At 50.9% G+C, this 26,382-nt stretch overlaps 2 protein-coding genes and 1 pseudogene across 2 annotated transcripts in view; 2 read left to right on the forward strand and 1 right to left on the reverse strand.

The window, feature by feature from the left end:
- The window catches only part of LOC140419002 (uncharacterized), a 283,990-nt gene that overhangs the window by 60,730 nt on the left and 196,878 nt on the right, over window positions 1-26,382 (forward strand). The window lies entirely within an intron of this gene.
- Window positions 1-26,382, reverse strand: part of LOC140418987 (uncharacterized) — a 384,502-nt gene that overhangs the window by 22,392 nt on the left and 335,728 nt on the right. The window lies entirely within an intron of this gene.
- Window positions 4,951-24,392, forward strand: LOC140419001 (uncharacterized; annotated as a pseudogene).

Here is a 26,382-nt window from a genome sequence, read left to right on the forward strand (position 1 = left end):
TGATAGAGTTTTTCGAGGAGGTCACTAAGATGATTGATGCAGGTAGGGCAGTAGATGTTGTCTATATGGACTTCAGTAAGGCCTTTGACAAGGTCCCTCATGGTAGACTAGTACAAAAGGTGAAGTCACACGGGATCAGGGGTGAACTGGCAAGGTGGATACAGAACTGGCTAGGCCATAGAAGGCAGAGGGTAGCAATGGAGGGATGCTTTTCTAATTGGAGGGCTGTGACCAGTGGTGTTCCACAGGGATCAGTGCTGGGACCTTTGCTCTTTGTAGTATATATAAATGATTTGGAGGAAAATGTAACTGGTCTGATTAGTAAGTTTGCAGACGACACAAAGGTTGGTGGAATTGCGGATAGCGATGAGGACTGTCTGAGGATACAGCAGGATTTAGATTGTCTGGAGACTTGGGCGGAGAGATGGCAGATGGAGTTTAACCTGGACAAATGTGAGGTAATGCATTTTGGAAGGGCTAATGCAGGTAGGGAATATACAGTGAATGGTAGAACCCTCAAGAGTATTGAAAGTCAAAGAGATCTAGGAGTACAGGTCCACAGATCACTGAAAGGGGCTACACAGGTGGAGAAGGTAGTCAAGAAGGCACACGGCATGCTTGCCTTCATTGGCCGGGGCATTGAGTATAAGAATTGGCAAGTCATGTTGCAGCTGTATAGAACCTTAGTTAGGCCACACTTGGAGTATAGTGTTCAATTCTGGTCGCCACACTACCAGAAGGATGTGGAGGCTTTAGAGAGGGTGCAGAAGAGATTTACCAGAATGTTGCCTGGTATGGAGGGCATAAGCTATGAGGAGCGATTGAATAAACTCGGTTTGTTCTCACTGGAACGAAGGAGGTTGAGGGGCGACCTGATAGAGGTATACAAAATTATGAGGGGCATAGACAGAGTGGATAGTCAGAGGCTTTTCCCCAGGGTAGAGGGGTCAATTACTAGGGGGCATAGGTTTAAGGTGAGAGGGGCAAGGTTTAGAGTAGATGTACGAGGCAAGTTTTTTACGCAGAGGGTAGTGGGTGCCTGGAACTCGCTACCGGAGGAGGTAGTGGAAGCAGGGACGATAGGGACATTTAAGGGGCATCTTGACAAATATATGAATAGGATGGGAATAGAAGGATACGGACCCAGGAAGTGTAGAAGATTGTAGTTTAGTCGGGCAGTATGGTCGGCACGGGCTTGGAGGGCCGAAGGGCCTGTTCCTGTGCTGTACATTTCTTTGTTCTTTGTTCTTTATTACTGTTAGCATGAAATCAGATATTGCTGGATAGATTTAGCTGGTCTGCCAACATCTGTGGAGAGAAACAGAGTTGAGCAGTACACTCATTTAAATGATCATTCACAGCAGTATAGGAGGGTAGGGTAGGAATGGACAGATAGATGGATTATATAGTTGGAAAGTGGCACAGGAGGTGGGCAGAATAGAAGACCAGGTAGAATAGACAAGAATAGAATAGAATACCTACAATGCATAATGAGGCCATTCAGCCCATTGAGTCTGCACTGATCCTTTGAAAGAGCACCCTAACCAGGCTCCCGCCCTATCCCTGAAACCCCGTAACTAAACCTAACCTGCACATCTTTGGACACCCTGGGGCAATTTAGCATGGCCAATCCACCAACAGATATGGAATCCCTACAGTGCAGATGGAGGCCATTCGGCTCATCAAGGCTGCACCGATCCTCTGAAAGAGCTCCCACTCCCTACCTAGGCCCACTATCACACCCAATCCCCGTAACGCCACCTAACCTGCACACCTTTGGACACTAAGAGGCAATTTAGCACAGCCAATCCACCAAACCTGTACATCCTTAGACTGTGAGAAGAAACCGGAGAAAAACCATGCAGGCACAGGGAGAATGTGCAAACTCCCAAGGCCAAATTGAACCTGGGTCCCAGGTGCTGTGAGGCAACAGTGCTAACCTCTGTGTCACCGTGCCGCATGGACAAATTTGTCATGGACATAAGACAAAGGGGTCATTAAGGAATGAAGAGTATTAACGGTGGAAAAATGGTGAGACAGCCGAATATGAAATGGAAGCAACTGAACAGCGAAGGGCAGATGGGGGAGGCTGTAAAGTGTCTAACAGGAAGAAGAGTTGCTGTCCTTCCAGTTTACATTGGGCATCACTGGAGCATTGCAGCTGGCCTCGGATGGACATGTGTGTTTATTTCAGATTTCAGCAGCCGCAGTATTTTGCTCTATTAGTATTCAACATTTTTGACAGAGTTACTATGTTAATTGTCATCTGTAAACCCATTATATTAAGTTGTTGACTGAACAAACTTACTTTGTGTGCCGAGTCCAACTACAAACATCTTTTGCTGCTCTGTGTGTTCTGATTTCTGGAACCACCCAAAGGGAGGTACTAGACTTGGTATTGTGCAATGAGATGGGATTAATTAGTAACTTCATGGTGAAGGCAGCCCTAGGTGGACACGATCATACGTGTTCGAATTTTACATTCAGTTTGAGGGAGAGAAGAGTGCGTCCAAGGCTCGTATTATGAACTTGGGAATTTATGAACGTGAAGGACAATTATGAGAGCATGAAATCTGAGCAAGCTGGACTGAACTGTAAGTAAAAGTACACATAAATTACAAGTACAGCCTATCACTGCTCAGAAAATATGTTTAAAACATAATCTGACCTCGAGCCACTTCATTGAAAACCTGTTGTTCTCAGACACGCTATTCTTCATGTCATAATTGACAGATTATGAGTAAAACATCCCACTGTTTCACTGTAGGGAAAGGACACACCATTGTAGATGCCCCATAATGTTAGAGATCGGCTTGTTGAACCTGCTCATTCCATCTTATATTCAGCTAATGGGGGGAAAAACTTAAGCACTACAACTTGCAGGCGTTTGGGGACAATGGCGAGTTTGCTGCTCTAATTAGCTCAGATCTCCTTATTATAAAGTGTATTTAGAAGCACTGGAAAGTATGCAAGAAAGTTTTACTGGAGCAATTCTATACTGACAGGTTATACCCATCATGATAGATTGAGCAGGCTAGGGACGTTTCCTTTGGAAAAGTGAATGATTGAGCAATATAACCGTATAGAAGTGTTTTACAGGGTAGACAACTGGAAGATGTTGTCACTTGTATAAGGATAAAAATAAATATAACTTAGTAATGCATCTAAGGAGCAATTCTCTTTAACTAATAATAATAATTGCTTATTGTCACAAGTAGGCTTCAAAGAAGTTACTGTGAAAAGCCCCTAGTCGCCACATTCCGGCGTCTGTTCGGGGAGGCCGGTACGGGAATTGAACACGCACTGCTGGCCTCGCTCTGCATCACAAGCCAGCTGTTTAGCCCACTAGACATTAAAATAGAAAATACTAGAAATACCCAGCATATCTGGCAACATCTGGGGATTGAGAAACAGTTGACCGTTCAGATCTGTGCTGATGCAGTGTAGTTCTGATGAAAGATCTTAGACATGAAATGTAAACCATGTCACTCTCTCCACAGACACTACCAGATCTGTGAGTATTTCGATTCTGGCTTGGGTCACTGTCTGTGCGGAGTCTGCTCGTTCTCCCCGTATCTGCGTGAGTTTCCTCCGAGTGCTCCAGTTTCCTCCCACATGTCCTGAAGGACATGCTTGTTAGGTAAATTGGACATTCTAAATTCTCCCCCAGTGTTTCCAAACAGGTGCCGGAATGTGGCGACTCGGGGCTTTTCACAGTAACTTCATTGCAGTGTTAATGTAAGCCTACTTGTGACTCTAATAAAGATTATTATTAGATTATTATTTTTGTTGTTAATTCAGATTTCCATCATCTGTAGTATTTTTTGGCTTTTCTTAGACTGAACAGTGCTAAGAATGTGGAACTCATTAGTAGAAGGGTTTAAATTCACTGACTGAGCTTCAATCACAGGTGTAAAATCCCACCACAAAATTCTTTGGATTTGGATTTGTTTATTTTCACGTGTACTGAGGAACAGTGAAAAGTATTTTTCTAAGAGCAGCTCAAACCGATCATTTAGTACATTAAAGAAAAGAAAATAGAAAGAAAATACATAAAAGGGCAACACAAGGTCCACAATGTAAATACATAGACACCGGCATTGGGTGAAGCATACAGGAGTAAAGGTTAGTGTTAATGTTCGTGTTCAATTAGTTTTAAAAGATTAGTACGATTATAAGAGATGTAAAAAGGGGATCTATTTGGTAGAGCTCACAGAGAGTCGCCACGCTCTGGCGCCATCTTGGGTCCAAGGTGAATGTGCCTCCAGGCGAATGTGGAAATGAATTCACTCGGTCATCATATTTGCTGACATAACAGCTCAGTCACACTGGAGGAAGAATCGTAGAATCTACAGTGCAGCAGGAGGCCATTCGAGCCTGCACCAGCCCTTGGAAAGAGCACCCCAGTTAATCCCATGCCTTCACCCTATCCCGATGACCCACCTAATCTTTTGTACACCAATATATCGCGGCCAATCCACCTAACCTGCACATCTTCGGACTGTGGGAGGAAATCCACACAGACATGGGGAGAAACTGCAATCTTCCCACAGTTATCCGAGGCCGGAATTGAACCCGGGTCTCTGGCGCTGTGAAGCAGCAGTGCTAGCCACTATGTCACCGTGCCGCCCATTTAGTATCATTCAGATACTTCATATGCACTTTGGTTGCTGTATCAATTAATTTAATAATGTGACATCTTGGCACGTGGCTCCAATTGAAATCGGATCACAAAGCAACAAATTCGATTGATCAATATTGCATTTTAATGGTTGGATAAAGACCCAGCATTCTCCGCGTGGAAGACTGTGTCCTCTTCAGCCCGCAGGAGCTTCCTGCGCAGGCGCACCACCAAGCTGTAAGTGGAGAATGCGCAGTGCAGTCTCTGACGAGAGCATGCGCAGTGCGGCCTCTGAATGGGGCATGCGCAATGCGGCACGTGCCTGGACTTGGGCGGCGAGGGGAAAAATGATCCGATGAACTGAGTCACGGGGTCGCGAGGTGTGGGGGCAGAGACAGCGGAGTGGCTGGGAAGGGGGCTTTATAAACACAGCTTGAATGCCTCAAAGCCCGAATAAGAAGCTCCTGATCCTGTGTTTGCAAAGGACGTTGTTGGGCTGCTGTGCGCCACAGGCCCAGAATAGCGGCAGCCATATTGCAGCAGGGCGCATGCGCAGTGCTCCCTGGCCTGTCAGCAGGAGGAGAGGATGTTGTGACTGACAGTGATGGATTCTGGAAACTCCTTTTACAGGGGGTTAGAAGGGGAGGATTTACACACAGCAAACTCAAACCAAGACAAATTTTATGTCACCTCAATTTATATCTTAGACAAAAAGTTGAAGGTCTTTGTAACTTTCTTTTTCAGGAAGTTAAAAGTGGAGCATTGATCGATGGGAAACTCAAACCAAATATCACATTGTGATCTGACAGAGTCAGCGATACATCAGAACCTGAATATCAGCAGCATCTGAGTGTGCAAGGTAAAATGTTTGTCTGTTCTGTCTGTGAGGGAAGATTTCAGGTCCCAGTGTGACTGGAAAAACCCCGAGATTCAGAAACCCTGGTTCGACCACACCTTGAAAACTCAACTCTGGGCAACAAACCTTGGGAGAATAGAATGGCCTCAGAGTGCAGAGCACAGATTTCCTTGAGTGATCAAAGAATCCCTAAAGTGCAGGGGGGGTGGGGGGCATCCAGCACACCAACCCTTCAAAATGAACACTCTACCCATTTATGCTTCCTCCATCCACCCCACCCAATACGCATAACCCAGAAGTTGAACTGCACATCCTTGGACATTACGAGGCAATTTAGCATTGCCAATCCACTAACCTGCACATCTTTGGACGGTGAGGAAACCGGAGCACCATGCAGACAAGGGGAGAATGTATAAACTCCAACAAAGGCTGGAATTGAACCCGGGTCCCTGATGCTGTGAGGCAGCAGTGCTAACCACTGTGCCGCTGCTGAATCCCAAAGTTAAATTATACGATGTGATTACAGAAAATAGTCATAGTCATTGTGGCACAGCGGAAGCTATTCGGCCCACTGAGTCTATGCTAGTTCGCAAGACCAGTCCAGTCAGTCTCATTCCCCTGTTCCATCCCTCGATCCTCGCAGGTTTATTTCCATTAAATATTTATCCAATTGCCTTTTGAAAATATTCATCGTGTCCATTTCTGCCCTCCCCTCAGCCTCAACTTTAGGGTCATTACCATTGACTGCAAAATCGATCCCCTTCACATCTCCCATATCTTTTACAAAACCTGAATATGTCCCTGAGTTCTTGTGCAACCAGTGAATGGGAACGGATTTTCTTTGTCTATTTTACCTAAACCCATCAGAATCTTCTACATCTGAATTAAATCTCCTCAACCACCTCTGCCGGAACCATTCTGCAAAATCTCTTCTGCACCTTCTCAAGGACCTTCACATTCTTCCTGAAGAGTGGTGACCAAAAATGGATGCAATACTCAAATTGTGGCTTTATCAGAGCTTTATAAAGCAGTAAAACTTCTATTTTGTGCTCATTAACACCATTTATCAGCTCAAGAGGCAATTTAATAAAAGCAAAATACTGCGGGTTCTTGAAATCTGAGATAAAACAGAAAATTCTGGATAAACTCAGCAGATCTGGCAGCATCTGTGAAGAGAGAATCATTTTCTCCCAAATTTACACCCACCAACAATAAACAATAATCAGTAACAAATATGTCAATCCCCATATCAATAACAACAATCCCATCCTCCCACCAAACCCAAAACATTCACCCACATGTTCACATAAACAACTGACAAAAAGGAATCAGGAATCCCCCATTATCGCCCCCCCCCCCAAACTAATGTTCGATGTTATCCAGTTCATGAAAGTGCATAATGAATAATGTCCATGAATTGTCGAACCTCTATGTCCTTCCCCTCAGTTCAAACTTAACCTTCTCAAGAGTCAAAAATTCCAACAGATCCCCCCGCCGCGCCAGGGTGGAGAGGTTGCTCTCCCACCCATCAGGTTCCGTCTTCGGGCGATCAACGAGGCGAAGGCTACAACATGTGCCTCCGCACCCGTTTCCAACCCTGGCCGGTCCAACACCCCAAATATGGTCTCCTACCCCAAATATGGCGACCTGGACCCCCCCTCCCCCCCGCAGCGTTCACACACATCTTCGACTCCTTCAAAGAATCGGCTCATCCTTGCCCTCGCGAGGTGTGCTCTGTATACCACCATACCAGCCTCCCGAACAGGCGCCAGAATGTGGCGACTAGGGGCTTTTCACAGTAACTTCATTTGAAGCCTACTTGTGACAATAAGCGATTTTCATTTCATTTTTCTTTTTTTTTTCATTTTCATTTCAGCTGTATCAGCTCCAACCTTGCACACAAGGTAGAGGCATTCACTCTCCGCTGCACCTCACACCAGAACCCCTCCTCGCACCTCACACCAGAACCCCTCCTCCATATCCTCTCCGAACTCTTCCTCTCATTTTCCTTTGATCCCTTCCAGTGGTGCCTTCTCCTCTTCCAAAAGAGCTCCGTAGACCGCTGACACTACCCCCTTCTCCAGTCCCCCTGTCATCAGCATATCCTCCAGCAATGTGGAGGAGAATCAGAGTTAATCTTCGGATCTAAATGATCTTTCCACAGAACTGCATCTTTCTCTAGCTTCTCTACCATCTTCCCTCATGCCCTCTCAGAGCTCATCTTGTCCATGAGATCCAGCTCCTGCTCCATCGAGCCTATTCCCACAAAACAGATCACCCAACTTCCCCATGTTCACTGACTTAGTTGAATCTTTTCTCTATCAGGTACTGTCCCTCCCCTTCTGCTGTCATTCGACCCTTGTCAAAAAGCAAACCCTTGACTCCACCATCCTTACAAATTACTGCCCCATCTCCAGCACCCATCTCCTCTCCCAGCTCTACCACCACCTCTCTCCACTTCTCCACCTTTGTTAAATTCTCAGCCTGTTTCTCTGATATCCAGTGGTGGATCAGCAGACATTTCCTCCAATTAAATATTGGGAAAATCAAATTCATTGTTTTCATTCCCGAGCTACCAGCTCCATTCCTCTCCATAGTAACGTCTGACACTAAACCAGACCCGTTTGCACACCTCATGTTTGAATCCGAGATGCACTGCTGGCCCTTGTGTCAGTGTGTCCCAGGCTTTCTCAGTCAAAATTATTTTAAAACTTTCCCCACAGAGAGATCAATCATTCTCCTTTCATAATCAGACACATGGAATAAGTCATTCTGAAAGATCTTGTCAAGATTGTGACGTTGAATTTTCTGTCTGCAAATACTCTCCCTCTAACTCCCAGTAAAAGGAGGTTTTCAGTGTAAATGCAGTATAGAAATTCAGAACAGACCATTCCAGTTTCTGTGGTGCATTCTCCCAAATCTATGAATCTCAGTCCCACACACTCCCCTCCCCCTCTCTGCTCATTGTTCCAGATTCAGTCTCCAGTCTCCTCCTGATTCTTTTCTCCTCTCCAGATTCTCTCTCCTCCTGTCCTTAAACTGGTGACTCAGGCTGTGAATCAATCCCACTCCTTCACTCTCATTCTAACAAATAACTCACGCACTCAGTGATCAGATTAGGTCTGACTGAACGATGACACCTTATACTTACATCACGATTTTAAACATTATTAAATGTGCCAAGCAGTTTCACAGGAATATGAGGACACATTGGGTCAGATGACCAAAGTCTTGTTCAGAGAGTTTTGTTATAAGGAGAGTTTTAAAGGTGGAAAATGAAGTGGAAAAGTAGAGGTTTAGGGATGAAATTCCAGAGCTTAGAGTACAGTCAGCTGACGGCATGGCCCCCAATTGGGATGTGATTAAATTCAGGGATAAAGGACATCCAGGAATAATGCTCCATGTACGTGGGCCCCATAGCCCAGGCTCAAGGCCCATATCTGAACTTTGGGACAGAGTTTGACCATCCCTGGTCTCAGAGAAAAACAACTCCCCGATAAACACCTTGTAAGATCTTGGTTTATTTATGACATAAAAAGTTCGAACCAGTTGAGTCCTGTGTACTCGATGGGGATTGACTTTAACAGATTTAAAATCCTCTGGATCTCAGCGTCACAACAAGACTATGTTTCAATCGAGATTTAAATATATAAATATTGAAAAACTGAACAAGAATGGGGAAAGACAGCAGCTCAATCAGGACCTCGGTAGGTGAAAGTGCCTCTGCCAATGGTGGAGTGAAGCATGTCGGGGGAGCTGAAGGGGGTGAGGATTTATTTTGGATTGTTTTATGGGATGTGGACGTCACTGGAAAGGTCGGGATTTGTTACCCATCCCTAATTTCCCTTCAACTGAGTGGCCTGCTCGGCACTAGAGTCAAACATATTACTGTGGGTCTGGAGTCACATGGAGGCCAGACCAGGTAAAGGCGGCAGATTTCCCTCCCTAAAGGGCATGAGTGAACCAGATGGGTTTTTCCAACAATCGATGATAGTTGTCACGGCCGCTGAGACTAACTTTAGAATTTAGGTTTTCTGCTTATTTCTAATATGATAAGGGGGCAGCACGGTAGCATTGTGGATAGCACAATTGCTTCACAGCTCCAGGGTCCCAGGTTCGATTCCCAGCTTGGGTCACTGTCTGTACGGAGTCTACACATTCTCCCCGTGTCAGCGTGGGTTTCCTCCGGGTGCTCCGGTTTCCTCCACAGTCCAAAGATGTGCAGGTTAGGTGGATTGGCCATGATAAATTGCCCTTAGTGTCCAAAATTGCCCTTGGTGTTGGGTGGGGTTACTGGGTTATGGGGATAGGGTGGAGGTGTTGAACTTGGGTAGGGTGCTCTTTCCAAGAGCCGGTGCAGACCCGATGGGCCAAATGGCCTCCTTCTGCACTGTAAATTCTATGATAAAATGTCAGAAATTCATTGACTGTGAATAGAATGAGCTCTCTCTGGCTCTCAGTAACAAAGCTTCCACAGCAGCTTGCTGGGTGACACACACAGGGCAGGCCTGTTCTCTCTGTTACAAACCCTGAAACCAGGGGCGAAATTCTCCGTTGTCAGTGGAAAGTCCGCCGATCGGCGCAAAACACGGCGTAAATCCGACTTGCGTCACGTCGGAAAAATGGGTCGATAGTCTCTGGCTCGAAATGGGCTAGCAGTGACGTAACGGGATCCGCGCTTGCGCAGTGGTTCACGCCGTGCAGCATCATACGCGCCGCACGGCGTGACGGCTCATAAGGCCGCGCTGCTCCCCCCCGAGGTTCGAGTCACGCGATGTGGAGGCGCTCCTGGACGCGGTGGAGCAGAGGAGGGACGCCCTGTATCCCGGGCACGGCCGCAGAGTTGCCCCACGCCACAGCCAGCGTCTGTGGAGGGAAGTGGCAGAGGCCGTCACCGCTGTGGCCCTGACACCACGGACAGGCACCCAGTGCCACAAGAAGGTGAACGACCTCGTCAGAGCAGGCAGGGTGAGCCTCCCCCATATCCCCCTCCCCATATCTCCCCTCCCCCATATCCCCCCTCCCCATATCCCCCCTCCCCCATATCCCCCCCTCCCCCATACCCCCCTCCCCCATATCCCCCTCCCCATATCCCCCTCCCCATATCCCCCCTCCCCCATATCCCCCCTCCCCCATATCCCCCCTCCCCCATATCCCCCCTCCCCCATATCTCCCCTCCCCCATATCTCCCCTCCCCCATATCCCCCCTCCCCCATATCCCCAAGTGAATCCAGCCCTAACCTTAACCTCTGCAATGCACGCGCAACCGATGGCGTGCATTCATATACCTGCCTAACAGTGTTGCCTTTTACCCCTGCCACCCCCCCCCCCCCCCCCCCCACAGGAGAAGCGCGCACACAACAATAGGGAGCATGTGAGGACTAGAGGAGGCCCCGCTGATGAGAGGCCACTGACCGAACACCAGGAAAGGGCCCTGGAACTGGCTGGCGGACCTGAGGACCGGGAGGTTCCTGATGCAGAGGTCGGGGGCGTACTAGCAAGTGAGCCATCGACAGCCCGTCCCCATATCCCCCCTCCCCTATATCCCCCTCCCCGTATCACCTGATCACTGCCTGATGTCTAACCATGCATGCTTCATTGTGTATCGCAGGACCAAACGTCCAGGCACCCATCCCCACAGATGCAGACCGCCCGCAGGATGCCCCTCGGAGACCACGGGAGACGGAGAGACCCGGACCCTCCAGCATGCGACACCCGCAGGATGCCCCTCGGAGACCACTGGAGACGGAGAGACCCGAACCCTCCAGCATGCGACGCCCGCAGGATGCCCCTCGCACACCACGGGAGACGGAAAGACCTGGAGCAACAGGGAGACGACACCCCCGTCACGTGCGGGAGCGACCACCCAGCGACGAGGGGGGCAGCCACAGGCCCCCGTCACATCCGAGCCAGGACACCACTACCCGGGACACCACTGCCCGGGACACCACTGCCCGGGACACCACTGCCCGGGACACCACTACCCGGGACACCACTGCCCGGGACACCACTACCCGGGACAGCAGTACCTGGGACAGCACTACCCAGGAAGACGAAATACCGGACAGTGACTCAGAGTGGATGGGTGGAGACGAACCCCCACCCCAAAGTGCCATGGACTCAGAGTGGGACGAAGAGCACGACACAACGCCGCTGCTGTCACCAACATCCTCCACCATTGCAGAAACACTCACCACGGTTGGGCACTTTAGTGATGAGGTGTCTGGTACACTCGCTGGTGCGCACAACACAGCCGTCCCGGTACAGCAGGTGGAGGTAGGAGCAGCAGAGGGGCCGGGCGGTCGGAGGGCAGCCCAGCCCAAGCGAACATCTGCCGCCCAGATGGATCCCGGGTTCCTGGAGTTACCACACCCACACATAGATCTGATGCAACCACCGACCCGGAGACGAGCGAAGAGGGTGACGGGCGGCTTGCGGCGGCTGCGGTCGCAGGTGGAGGAGTCCACCCGCGTCCAGGAGCTGGGAGTGGTGCCGGTCATGCGTGCCACCCAGGCCGATACCGCACGGGTGGCGTCCGCGGTGGAGGCAATGGGTGCGACGGTGTCAGACATGGGGAACGGTTTGCGAGGCCTGAGGCTTTCCGTGCAGGCGGCGTCTGTGGCCCAGGAAATGGCTGCCCTCTCACAGGAGGCCATGAGCCAGCGCCAGATGGCAGAGGCGCTCAACGCCATAGCCCAGTCTCAACAGGCCATGGCCCAGTCTCTGCAGGCCATGGCCCAGTCTCTGCAGGCCATGGCCCAGTCTCTGCAGGCCATGGCCCAGTCTCTGCAGGCCATTGCCCAGTCTCAGCAGGCCATCGCTGAGGGCATCGGCGCCAGTGGCCATGTGCGAGCCGGCGTCGCACTGTCACAGACAGGGTTTGCCAACCCCCTGGGCTCCATGGCTGCAAACCTGCAGACCCCTGTCGATACCAGCACGGGCCTCCAGGACTGGCAGCGCCAGATGTCGGGGGGCGTCGGATGGCCAGTCCGTTCGCATCCCCCACCCATGTAGAGGTCTGGGGGCCATCGGGCACCCCGAGGGAGGAGGAGGTGGTGTGGTCCGTCCCGGCTCCCTCTGTAGGGGAGGTCCCGGTACACCGCGGCACCTCGGACTCCCCCCCCCCCTTTCCGTCCCAGGTGCATCGGGTGGGCAACGGGCAAGACAGGCTGGCAGCTCGCCATCCCAGTCGCCCGGGCCGCAGCCTGGCCCATCTAGGCCAGGACGCCCCAGGAAACGGCCGCCAAAGGGATCCAGTGTCATAGGACAGGAATTACAGGAGTCCACCTCCAGTTCTGCTGTACCATCTGGGGAACCACGTAGACGTAGTCAAAGGGCCCGTAAGGCCAAACAATTAGACACTGAGTAAGTTGGCATGGTTGCAGGGCACAGATGAGTTTTAGGGGCTAGGGCACGTGCATGAACTCCTTTGGTTATTAAAGTCAATGTTACACCTACAGAAGCTGCCTTTGTGCTCTGTCCAAAGTGTGCGGGGGTGTCATTTACGTTGAGCGCAAGTGTGTGTGTGAGGGGTGGTCTTACCTCAGCCCCAGGTGAGTCTGCCCCCTTCCCCCTGGGCCGCCATCAACATCCCCCGGGCAGAGGACGGGACCGTGCGCTGCAGTGTCACAGCCGCATGCAGGGATGGTCCGGGTGGATGGTGGTACTGTGGCCATGGGTCAGACATAGTCCAACGATGTAGAGCCAGGAGCTCACCGCAGGGCGGGTTGTCATCATCCTCCATGGCCTGCGATAGACACGCGTCCACCCGCAACTGTGTGAGCCCGGCCCGTTGTGCCGCAGGTGGATCGGCAATGGGGGGGGGGTGGTGTGCATGTGGGTGGGGTTGGGGAGGGGGGTGAGGGTGCGGGTGGGTGGATGGGTGGGGGGTGTGGGTGGTCGGCTGTTGCCATGGTGTGCGGTCTGTGGCCATACTATCCGATTCCCACGCCCATCTAGTCAGTGAAGCGGGCGTCTATCAGTCTGTCCCGTGCCCGCTGGGCCAGCCGGTAACGGTGGACAGCCACCCGCCTGTGTCTACCCCGTCTGCCCTGACCATTACCCCCATCCCCCTCATCTGGGGAGGACTGCGCCTCTTCCTGCTGCTCCTCCACTCCGCCCTCCTCTGCCTGCGGCACATCGCCCCTCCGCTGGGCTATGTGGTGCAGGACGCAGCACACCACAATAATGCGGCCGACCCTATCTGACCGATACTGGAGGGCGCCCCCAGAGAGGTCCAGGCACCTGAAACGCATCTTCAGCACGCCAAAGCACCTCTCTATCACTCCCCTTGTCGCTACATGGGCATCATTGTAGCGGTTTTCCGCCTCATTGCGTAGCCTCCGTATAGGCGTCATCAGCCACGATCGCAATGGGTAGCCCCTGTCGCCCAGCAACCAGCCCCTCAGCCGGGGATGGCGTCCCTCGTACATGCCGGGGATGGATGACCGCGACAACATGAATGAGTCGTGTACACTGCCTGGGTGACGGGCGCGGACGTGCAGGATCATCATGCGGTGGTCGCAGACCACCTGTACGTTCATCGAATAGGTCCCCTTCCTATTAGTGAACACGGCCCTGTTATCTGCAGGTGGCCACACGGCGACGTGCATCCCATCGATCGCGCCCTGGACCATGGGGAACCCGGCCATGGCAGAGAAGCCCACAGCCCGGGCATCTTGGCTGGCCCGGTCCACGGGGAAGCGGATGTAGCGGTGCACCATGGCATATAGGGCATCTGTCACTGCCCGGATGCACCGGTGCACCGATGTGTGCGATATGCCGGACAGGTCCCCACTCGGTGCCTGGAATGACCCCTTTGCATAAAAGTTCAGGGCCACCGTAACCTTGACGGACACGGGGAGAGGGTGTCCCCCGCCAGTGCCACGCGGTGACAGGTGTGCCAGCAGGTGGCAGATGTGTGCCACGGTTTCCCGGCTCATCCGGAGTCTCCTCCTGCATTCCCGGTCCGTGAGGTCCTGGTATGACTGCCTAGGCCGGTACACACGGGGCGCCCTCGGGTGCCTCCGTTGCCGTGGGGCCGCGAGGTCCTCCTCCCCCTCCTCGTCCTGTCGGTCAGGTGTCCCTCCAGCCTGGGCGGCTGCCGCCTGCCCCTCTGCAGCAGCCTGGCACGCTCCTCCTCCTCCTCCTCCTCCTCATCCAGGGCAACATAGACATGAGCGGCTACCGCCACGGCGGCCAACATCGCTGGATGATCTGAAAACATGATGGCCTGGTGGGGGGAGGGGAACGACGACATGTCATCATTGCCCGTATCCCCTCCTGCCCCCAGCAAGGTGGCATGGACCGCAAGGGTCCAACTGTTGGAGGCTGGCACCTGGCCAGGTGGACCAACTCACTTGCCCTCCCATCCCCCTCCCCGGCACGGACCCCCCCCCCCCATCCCCCTCCCCGGCGCGGACTCCCCCCCCCCCCCCCCAAACCTCCACCCCGGCACGGACCCCCCCCCAACCTCCACCCCGGCACGGACCCCCCCATCCCCCACCCCAGCACGGACCCCCCCCCCCCAACCTCCACCCCGGCACGGACCACCCCCCAACCTCCACCCCGGCACGGACCCCCCCATCCCCCTCCCAAGCACGACCCACCTCCCCGGCACGGACCACCCCCCCAACCTCCACCCCGGCACGGACCCCCCCATCCCCCTCCCCAGCACGGACCCCCCCCCCATCCCCCTCCCCGGCACGGACCCCCCCCAACCTCCAACCCGGCACGGACCCCCCATCCCCCTCCCCAGCACGGACCCCCATCCCCCTCCCCGACACGGACACCCCCCAACCTCAACTGCACGGACCACCCCCCCCTCCAACCTCCTCCCCGGCATGGACCCCACGCCATCCCCCTCCCCGGCACGGACCCCCCCCCCAACCTCCACCCCGGCACGGACCCCCCCATCCCCCTCCCCAGCACGGACCCCCCCTCCCCAGCACGGATCCCCCCCCCATCCCCCTCCCCAGCACGGACCCCACCCCCATCCCCCTCCCCGGCACGGACACCCCCCCAACCTCCACCCCGGCACGGACCCCCCCATCCCCCTCCCCAGCACGGACCCCCCCCCCCAACCTCCACCCCGGCACGGACTCCCCCCCCCCCCCCAACCTCCACCCCGGCACGGACTCCCCCCCAATCTCCACCCCGGCACGGACCCCCCCCCCCCCAACCTCCACCCCGGCACGGACCCCCCCCTCCAACCTCCACCCCGGCACGGACCCCCCATCCCCCTCCCCGGCACGGACCCCCTCCCGGCACTCCCCCGGAGCCCAGCCTACTCTAACCCCCCCCCGCCGCGCACACACACACACAACCCGGCACACACCTCTCCTCACGCATTCAGACTGCGGCCACGCCATCGCCTGCCCAGAGCCAACCCCCCAGGCTGTCACTCGCCTCCACGCTGGTCGGCGTGACCCTGGAGCACAGGGTCACGCCGATGAAAAGGAGGTTTAATTTACGTCGACGTGAACGGTCATCACGTCGATGGGACTTCGGCCCATCCGGAAGGGAGAATATCGGCAGGCCGAAAATCGGCTGCCGTGCGCAGACCCGTGACATTCTCCGCGGCAGCGGCTACATTAACGCCCCGCCGACTTTTCTCCCTTCGGAGACTTCGGCAACCGGCGGGGGCGGGATTCACGGCGGCCAACGGCCATTCTCCGAATGGGGGGTCGGAGATTGACGCCCCAGATTTCTAAACTGGAGAAGGTTGGATCTGACGACCCAAATATAAACCAACTGTCTGAGTAAAGGTTAAAACGGTTTGACAGGAAAATCACTTTGGACAGGAAAGATTTTCAAAGTGATCGGTGCTGGATTCAGACTAACACCAAACACACTGACTGGATCCAGAGGAAGGAGAACACAAGAGACTCCAGCCCCGGAGATCAGCTTCATCTGTCCGAGTGTCTGATCCGGGATCAGTAAACCATTCCGAGGAGACTGTCACCTCCAGCCCCGGAGATCAGCTCCACCTGTCCCAGTGTCTGATCCGGGATCAGTAAACCATTCTGAGGAGACTGTCACCTCCAGCTCCATCTGTCCGAGTGTCTGATCTGGGATCAGTAAACCATTCCGAGGAGACTGTCACCTCCAGCTCCATCTGTCCGAGTGTCTGATCTGGGATCAGTAAACCATTCCGAGGAAACTGTCACCTCCAGCCCCGAGGATCAGCTCCATCTGTCCGAGTGTCTGATCCGGGATCAGTAAATCATTCCGAGGAGACTGTCACCTCCAGCCCCAGAGATCAGCTCCATCTGTCCGAGTGATTGATCCGGGATCGGTAAACCATTCCGAGGAGACTGTCACCTCCAGCCCCAGAGATCAGCTCCTTCTGTCCGAGTGATTGATCCGGGATCGGTAAACTATTCCGAAGAGACTGTCACCTCCGCCCCGGGGATCGGCTTCACCTGTCCGAGTGTCTGATCCGGGACCAGTAAACCATTCCGAGGAGACTGTCACCTCCAGCCCCAGAGATCAGCATCTCCCTGATCCGGGACCAGTGAACCATTCTCACATGTTGTGGGTCACATGTATTTCCTGCCGATTTAGCTGGTGTACCAAATCTAAACGGTTGCTTTTTCATAAATTGCTTTAAAATTACCAATGACTTGGATCCCGTTTTTGGGTAAACTCTTGACTCCTGGACTAAAATCTTGCAGTTTCCAGCATTCATCACGAAATGAAAATCGCTTATTGTCACAAGTAGGGTTCAATGAAGTAACTGTGAAAAGCCCCTAGTCACCACATTCTGGCGCCTCTTCGGGGAGGCTGGTACGGGAATTAATCTTGTTGACTCTAAACACAGTTGTAAAGGAGCCTTCTGTCTGTATCTCGGAGCTCTGAACCATGGAAGAGAGTGACTGGGGCATGTTTCTTACACACCTCAGGGTTAACCCACACATTCAGTCCTGGATCTGATTGACAGCAGCGAAAACAGCTGAATCCAATCCCTGGAGACACTCATGAAGTCGCTGGTGTTTCAGCATAAGTTGTAAGTCAGTGAATCCATTCCCGCACTCGGGGCAGGTGAACGATTTCTCTCCAGTGTGAACTCGCTGGTGTATCATCAGCTCATTGCTGCTTCGAAAGCTCTGCTCACAGTCAAAACATTTAAAAGGTTTTATATCAGAGTGAATTTGTTGGTGTTTCAGTTGGTGATAAGACTGAATAAATCCCTTCCCACACACAGAGCAGGTAAACGGTCTCTCCCCAGTGTGAATTCGCTGATGTACAGTAAGTTCAGATGATCGCCTGAAGCCAGTCCCGCAGTGAGAGCATCTGAATGGTCTCTCGTCAGTGTGAACACGTTGATGACAGGTCACTTCCCCGGACGTTTTAAAGCACTTCCCACAGTCTGGACATTTAAAAGGTCTTTTGTCGGTGTGAACTCGCTGGTGTTTCTGCAGGTTTGATGTAGCAGTGAATCCCTTTCCACACAAGGAGCAGGTGAATAGCTTCTCCTCACTGTGAATGAGTTGGAGTCTCAACAGATTTTTTTGCGTTTAAATTTCTTCTCACAGTCAGAACATTTGAAAGGTGTCTGATCAGTGTGAACATACTGGTGTGTCAGCAGGCTGGATGACTGAGTGAATCCCTTCCCACAGGTGGAGCAGGTGAATGGCCTCTCCCCAGTGTGACTGCGTCGGTGCATTTCCAGTTCAGAAGGGTAGCTGAATCCCTTCCAACAGTCCCCACATTTCCACAGTTTCTCCATGGTGCCAGTGTCCTTGTGTCTCTCCAGGTTGAATGACAAGTTGAACTCTCGTCCACATACAGAACACATGGATGGTTTCTCCCCACTGTGAATGGTGTGATGGTTTTTCTGTCTATGTAATTGGTTAAAACTCTTTCCAGTCTGTTCACTGGAACACTCACTGTCTGTGTGCGTCTCTGTGCTTTTCCAATCACATTGATGTTTGAAATCTTTTCCCACAAACTGAACAAACAAACATTACTCCTTCCACATTCAAAGACTGTGATATTCAGGTTCTAAAGAATTGAGTGACTCTGTCTGATCTTGATGTTTGGTTGAGTTTTCTGTGGCCAATCTTCTGCTTCTAATATCCTGTAAAAGGAGTTTACAAAAGCCATCACTGTCAGTCCAGGATAGAAATTCTGAACAGACAATTCTAGTTTCTCTGGAACATTTTTTCCTCTCTTGTTCCCCCAAAGCTGTAAATCCCCATCCCACACAGTCTCCCTCCTCCCTGGGCTGAAATCCAAACCCATCTCACCATTTCTTTCCTCCACTCCCAGTTTTGTCCCTCCCTCCCTCTCCTCTGCCTGGGTTCAGTTCTCCAGCTCCTGTCTGCAGACTGATTGTGGTAACTGCACAGGCGACTCCCTGCTGTCTGTCACACAGAAGATCATTGCCAGGATCCTCCTCAATGATCCCCTCTTTGTGGCCAAAGAGCTCCTTCCAGAGTCACAGTTAGGTTTTCTCCCTTCATGAGGCACCAAAGACATGATCTACACTACTTGACAAACCCAAGCAAAATACAAGGAACAGCACCAATCGCAGTTCTTGGTGTTTTCTGACCTCACAAAAACGCTCTATACCGTCAAAGTGATGTTTTATTCAGTATGTTCTTCAAATTTGGCTGTCCTCAGAATTTGGCCACCATCCTCCGCCTGCACAATGATGACACACATGCCATGATCCTCATCAATGGAAACACCAGAGACACTATTTAAGTTACCACAATCAGACTTGTCTCTCTTCTTGAATATAGTCACAGTATCTTTGAGATCCCCCGGCATGCATCCATCTGCCCAAGTGAGGAATATGAGATTGTGTAGCTATGCCAGGAGTGTAACCCCGCCATGCTTCAGAATTTCAGCAGCGATTCATTCTGCTCCAGAGGCCGTGTTGTTTTTCAGCTGTTGAATGGCTTTTTCACTCCGCTCCAGATCGGGGTACCACAGGGACTGAGCCGGAGAGGATACTGTGGAATGGATTTGAGGACGTTAAAGCCAAAGACAGAGTCTCGGTCGAGGGGTTCTTCAGAATGTTCCCTCCAGTGGGCACTGACTGACTCTGTCCTTGATGAGTTCCCCTCCACATTTTGCTCTCAGTGGGAAGGGCCATGACTGCTTAGGTCATCAATTGTATTGGCAGCGCTGGTGAAACCATGCATGCCATTGCTTTCCATGAGCTCTTGGCTATCCCTCATTCTTTCTACCCTCTAAAGGCTTCAGAAACTTGGAAAACCTGGAGCAAGCACCTCAAAAGCACTGGAGCGGTACTACCAGCAGTGCCTTCACAAGATGCTCCAAATCCAGGGGCAAGGAGGGCGGTCCAACAGAGGAGAGGGAAAGAGAAAACTGGGAGTGGAGGAAAGAAAGTCGGGGGCAGAGGTGAGTGTAGTGGCCATCATTAAGGAGAAAGTGCTGGGTAAGCTGAAAGGTCTGAAGGTGGATAAAACACCCAGTCCGGGTGGACTACACCCCAGGGTTCCGAAGGACATAACTGCGGAGGTTGTGGGGCCATTGGTGGTAATCCTTCAGGGATCACTGGAGTCAAGGGACTCCCGGGGTACAGGGAAGTGACGAATGTCACACCCCAGTTTAAGAAAGGCAAGAGGTAGCAGATGAGAAATTTTTGGCCGGTTAGTCTGACTTTGGTTGTTGATAAGATTTAGAGTCCATTGTTGAGGATGATATTCCGGAGTTCTTGGAAGTGCATGGTAAAATAGGACGGAGTCAGCACGGCTTCATCAAGGGGAGGTCATGCCTGACAAATCTGTTAGAATTCTTTGAGGAGGTAAAAAGTAAGTTAGACAATGGAGAGCCAGTGGATATGATCCATTTTGGTTTCCAGAAGGCGTTTGACAAGGTGCCGTACAACAGGCTGCAAAATAAAGATAAGAGCCCATGGTGTTAGGGGCAAGGTACTGAAATGGTTAAGAGAATTAGTTGACAGGAGAGTGGGGATAAAGGGGTCTATTTCAGGATGGCAGCCTGGTGAATATTGGTGTTCCACAGGGGTCAGTGCTGGACCACAACTATTCAATACATTAACGATCTGGAAGAAGGAACAGAGAGCACTGTTGCTAAGCTTGTAGATGATAGAAAGATGTGTAGAGGGACAGATAGTGTTGAGAAAGCGGAGAGGCTGCAGAAGGACTTGGACAGGTTAGGAGAGTGGGAAAAGAAGTGGCAGATGTAATAGAATATGGAAAGTGTGAGGTTGTGCACTTTGGAAGGAAGAATCGAGGCAGACTATTTTCTAAATGGAGAACGACTTCTTGTTAGGTGAATTGGACATTCTGAATTCTCCCTCTGTGTACCCGAACAGGCGCCGGACTGTGGCGACGAGGAGATTTTCACAGTAACTTCATTGCAGTGTTAATGTAAGCCTACTTGTGACACTGCTATAGATTATCATTATTATTATTAGCTGGAGTACTGTGTGCAGTTCTGGTCGCCACATTACAGGAAGGATGTGATTGCACTGGAGGGGGTCAAGAGGCGATTCACCAGGATGTTGCCTGGGATGGAACATTTAAGTTATGAAGCGAGGTTGGATAGCTGTGGGTTATTTTCATTGGAGCAGAGAAGACTGAAAGGCGACCTGATCGAGGTGTACAAGATTATGAGGGCCATGAACAGGGTGGGTAGGGAGCAGCTGTTCCCCTCAGTTGAAGGGTCAGTCACAAGGGGCAGGGGGTTTAGGGGGGGTTTGAGGAAAAGCCTTTTCACCCAGAGGGTGGTGACAATCTGGAACGCACTGCCTGGGAGGGTGGTCGAGGCGGGTTGCCTCACATCCTTTAAAAAGTACCTGGATGAAGACTGGCACGTCATAACATTCAAGGCTATGGATCAACTGCTGGCAAATGGGGTTAGTTAGGTCGGTCAGGTGTTTTTTGTGCGTCAGTGTTGGATTGAATTTGGATTTTGTTTATTGTCACGTGTATCGAGGTACAGTGAAAAGTATTTTTCTGCGAGCAGCTCAACAGATCATTAAATACATGAAAAGAAAAGGAAATAAATGAAAATACATAATAGGGCAACACAAGGTACACAATGTAACTACGTAAACACCGGCATCGGGTGAAGCATACAGGGGTGTAGTGTTAATCAGGTCAGTCCATAAGAGGGTCATTTAGGAGTCTGGTAACAGCGGAGAAGAAGCTGTTTTTGAGTCTGTTCATGCGTGTTCTCAGACTTTTGTATCTCCTGCCCGATGGAAGAAGTTGGAAGAGTGAGTAAGCCGGGTGGGAGGGGTCTTTGATTATGCTGCCCACTTTCCCCAGGCAGCGGGAGGTGTAGATGGAGTCAATGGATGGGAGGCAGGTTTGTGTGATGGACTGGGCTGTGTTCACGATTCTCTGAAGTTTCTTACGGTCTTGGGCCGAAAAGTTGCCATACCAGGCTGTGATGCAGCCAGATGGGATGCTTTCTGTGGTGCATCTGTAAAAGTTGGTAAGAGTCAATGTGAACATGCTGAATTTCCTTAGTTTCCTGAGAAAGTATAGCCACTGTTGTGCTTTCTTGGTCGTAGAGTCGGCGTGGGTGGTCCAGGACAGATTGTTGGTGCTGTGCACACCTCGGAATTTGAAGCTGTCAACCATCTCCACCTCGACACAATTGATGCAGACAGAGATGTGTACGATACTTCGCTTCCTGAAGTCAATGACCAGCTCTTTAGTTTTGCTGACATTGAGGGAGAGATTGTTGTTGTTATGCCACTCCACTTGGTTCTGTGTCCTCCTGTAGATATTGAAGACATCGAGGGATATGGGGATAGTGTGGGAAAACGGTGCTGTGGTAGATCAGCCAATGATCCCATTGAATGGTTCAACAGGCTCGATGGGCCGAATGGCCGACTGCAGCTCATATTTGTTGTGATCTCCTGGACAGGAATCTGTGAGCTTGGGTCTGTCAATAAGCCTGAATCAGCACCTTCAGAGAATAGGGAGGGTGAATGTTAGATACAGCAGAGTGAGAATGGAGGGAGTGTGTGGGATGGAGATTTACAGCTTTCGGGGAATAAGAGAGAGGAAAAAATGTGACATAGAAATTAGAATTGTGTGTTCTGAATTTCTGTCCTGTACTGACAGTGATGAATTTTGTAAATTGTTTTTACAGGATATTAGACGAGGAGGAATTACAGACAGAAATCTCAAATGTTACGTCTCGATCTGACAGTCACTCGATTCCCTTTAACCTGAATATCATCGGCCTTTGAATCTAGAAGGAGAAATGTTTGCCCGAACTGCCAGCTATAGATATCAAATATCAGTGTGACTGGAAAAGCACCAAGATCCACACAACACACACCCGAGTGAGAGTGTTCCACTGAACTGACTGTGGAAAGAGCTTTAACCAGTTACACAGCCTGAATAAACATAACATTCACAGTGGGCAGAGACCATACCCTGTTCTGAACTGATTGTCCAACCTGGAGAGTCACGAGGAGACCCAAAACATGGAGAAACGGAGGAAATGTGGGGACTGTGGGAAGGGATTCGGAGTCCCATCGCAGCTGGAGACTCATCGACGCATTCACACTGAGGTGAGGCCGTTCACCTGCTCTCAATGTGGGAAAGGATTTGCTCAAGGATCCCAGCTGCAGTCACACCAGCGAGTTCACACTGGGGAGAGGCCATTCACCTGCTCTCAGTGTGGGAAAGGATTTGCTCAAGGATCCCATCTGTAGACACACCAGCGAGTTCACACCGGAGAGAGGCCGTTCACCTGCTCTCAGTGTGGGAAAGGATTTACTGAAGCATCTATACTACGGAAACACCAGCGAGTTCACACTGGGGCGACGTCGTTCATCTGCTCTCTTTGTGGGGAGAGATTCAGTCAGTTATCCCGCCTGCGGAAACATCAGCGAGTTCACACTGGGGAGAAGCCATTCACCTGCTCTCAGTGTGGGAAGGGATTCATTGATTCATCCACCCTGCGGAGACATCAGCGAGTTCACACTGGGGAGAAGCCATTCACCTGCTCTCAGTGTGGGAAGGGATTCACTCAAGTAACCGGCCTGCGGAGACACCAGCGAGTTCACACTGGGGAGAGACCATTCATCTGCTCTCGGTGTGGGAAAGGATTTAGTCAAGTATCAAACCTGCGGAAACACCAGCGAGTTCGCACTGGGGAGACGCCGTCCACCTCTCAATGTGAGACGGGATTGCATGTTTCATCGCATCTGCTGTGACACCAACAATTTCACAATTGATGACAGGGGTTGGATTCTGTTGTTATTGTTTCTGCTCTGCATCCAGGACTGCATTTTGTTCATTCTGACAGGTGGTCAGTGGGGATGGTCGGAGGGTTTCTTTCTGCTGGACTGGCCGGTCTCACCACTTTGCCTCCAGTGGGCTGATGCTCTTTGAGCCTTGTTACTAATACCTGGCTTCACATTGCACAAGGATCACAGAGTGAAAGTGTGTTTGGAAGTTTGAAGATATTTAGTTCCTATTTCTGTTTGGAACCTCCCAAATCATGCCATGGTACCATGGAGATGGGCCCTGGTGGTTACCATTTTTTTGGTTTAATTTACCTGGATCATGGTGCCAAGGACCCGGGTTCGATCCTGGCTCTGGGTCACTGCCTGTTGGAGTTTGTATATTCTCCCCATGTCTGAGTGGGTCTCGCCCCCAAACTCCAGGGTAGATAAATTGGCCACGGTAAGTTGCCTCTCAATTGGAAAAAAAGAATTGGGTATTTTAAATTTAAAAAACAAAATATCCGGGTGTTACTCACTTATCTGGGTGTTACTATCCGTGTTTGAGGGGCAAATTGTCTGAGGTGGACTGGGAAACTGGTGGGAGACAGGGAACAGCTAATATTTTAGGAATTATTACATATTTACCAGGGGGTCGGTTAGCTCAGTTGGCTGGACGGCTGGTTCGTGATACGGCGTGAGGCTAACCGCGCGGTTCGGCTCCCACACCGGTTGAGGTTAGCCATGAAGGCCTTATCAACATTACTCCTCGCCTGAGGTGTGGTGACCCTCAGATTAAATCACCACCAGTCAGCTCGCTCGCTCTCTCTCTCTCTCTTGCTTTCTCTCTCAAAGGGGAAAGCAGCCTGTAGTCCTCTGGGTATTTTGTGACTTTTATTTCACATTTATACAACAAATATATGTTCTATTAAGGAACAAAATTCCAAAAGGAAAAGTGATACAACCGTGGCGAACAAGAAAAGTTATATGTTCCATTAGATGGAATACAATGTGGAAAAGTGTGAGGTTATGCACTTTGGAAGGAGGTACAGAGGCATAGACTATTTTCTAAATGGGGAAATGCTTAGAAAATTAGAAGCACAAGGGGACTTGGGAGTCCTTATCCACCATTCTCTTAAGGTTAACGTGCAGGTTCAGTCGGCAGTTAGGAAGGCAAATGCAATGTTAGCATTCATGTCGAGAGGGCTAGAATACAAGACCAGGGATGTACTTCTGAGGCTGTATATGGCTCTGGTCAAACCCCATTTGGAGTATTGTGAGCAGTTTTGGGCCCCGTATCTAAGGACTGCTGTCCTTGGAAAGGGTCCAGAGGAGGTTCACAAGAATAATCTCTGGAATTAAGAGCTTGTCATATGAGGAACGGTTGAGGACTCTGTGTCTGTACTCGGAGTTTAGAAGGATGAGAGGGGATCTTCTTGAAACTTATAGGATACTGCAAGGCCTGGATAGAGTGGATGTGTAGAGGATGTTTCCACTTGTAGGAAAAACTAGAGGCAGAGGACACAATCTCAGACTAAAGGGACAATCCTTTAAAACAGAGGTGAGGAGGAATTTCCTGAACCAGAGGGTGGTGAATCTGTGAAACTCTTTGCTGCAGAAGGCTGTGGAGGCCAATTAACTGAGTTTTTAAGACCGAGATAGATAGATTCTTGATTAACAAGGGGATCAGGGGTTATGGGAAAAAGGCAGGAGAATGGGGATGAGAAAAATATCAGCCATGATTGAATGGCGGAGCAGATTTGATGGGCCGAGTGGCCTAATTCTGCTCCTATGTCTTATGGGTACACCCCGGCGTCTGTTCGGGTGCACTGAGGGAGAATTCAGAATGTCCAATTCGCCTAACAGCATGTCTTTCAGGAAACCAGAGCACCCAGAGGAAACCCACGCAGACACGGGGAGAACGTGCAGACTCCACGTGTCCCAAGCCGGGAATAGAACCCGGGCCCCTGGCGCTGTGAATCAACAGTGCTAACCACTGTGCTACTTTAAATTTAAAGTGCCCAATTTCTTCCCAATTAATGGGCAATTTTGCGTGGCCAATCCACCTACCCTGCACATCTTTGGGTTGTGGAGGTGAGACCCACGCAGAGAATGTGCAAACTCCACATGGACAGTGACCCGAGACCGGGATCGAACCCGGGTCCTCGGCGACCTGAGGAAAAGTGCTAACCGCTGTGTCACCATGCCGCCCATGAGGATTCTTTTGTAGCCAGTCCGGATGAAATGATCAGTCAAACACCTCGTTACTTTAACATATGTTTTATTTCTCAGCCGGGGCTAAGACCACTGTATCTCTTGAGAGTTACAATAGCAGGCCAAAGTCAATACATCTATCAGCAGTTCTTATACGTTTTTGGTTCATCTGAGGGCAGCTCCCTCGCATTCCATTTTGCTGAAGGCAGCCCCCCTTGCCTTTCATCTGTGCTTTTAGTTTAATTATAATTATCTTCCATTAGATTGTGTTTTGTACTTAACCCTGTTGGGTTCTTTTTTCTTTCTCATTTTGTTATTGATATTTTATGAAAACCTTTAATAAAAATTTTTTTAAAAATAAAAAAATTATTATTATCTTCCAGCCTAGCGCAACCATTCTCAAGGCCGTTACTGCAATTTGTCTGGTACAAAAACAAGTGACCTCAGCCTGTCTTGGCATTCCTTCACACAAAGCTTTACCTAACATTTTGTTTTTCCCGT

The sequence above is a fragment of the Scyliorhinus torazame genome, chromosome 5 (genome assembly GCF_047496885.1).
Source record: "Scyliorhinus torazame isolate Kashiwa2021f chromosome 5, sScyTor2.1, whole genome shotgun sequence".
Classification (NCBI taxonomy): Eukaryota; Metazoa; Chordata; class Chondrichthyes; order Carcharhiniformes; family Scyliorhinidae; genus Scyliorhinus; species Scyliorhinus torazame.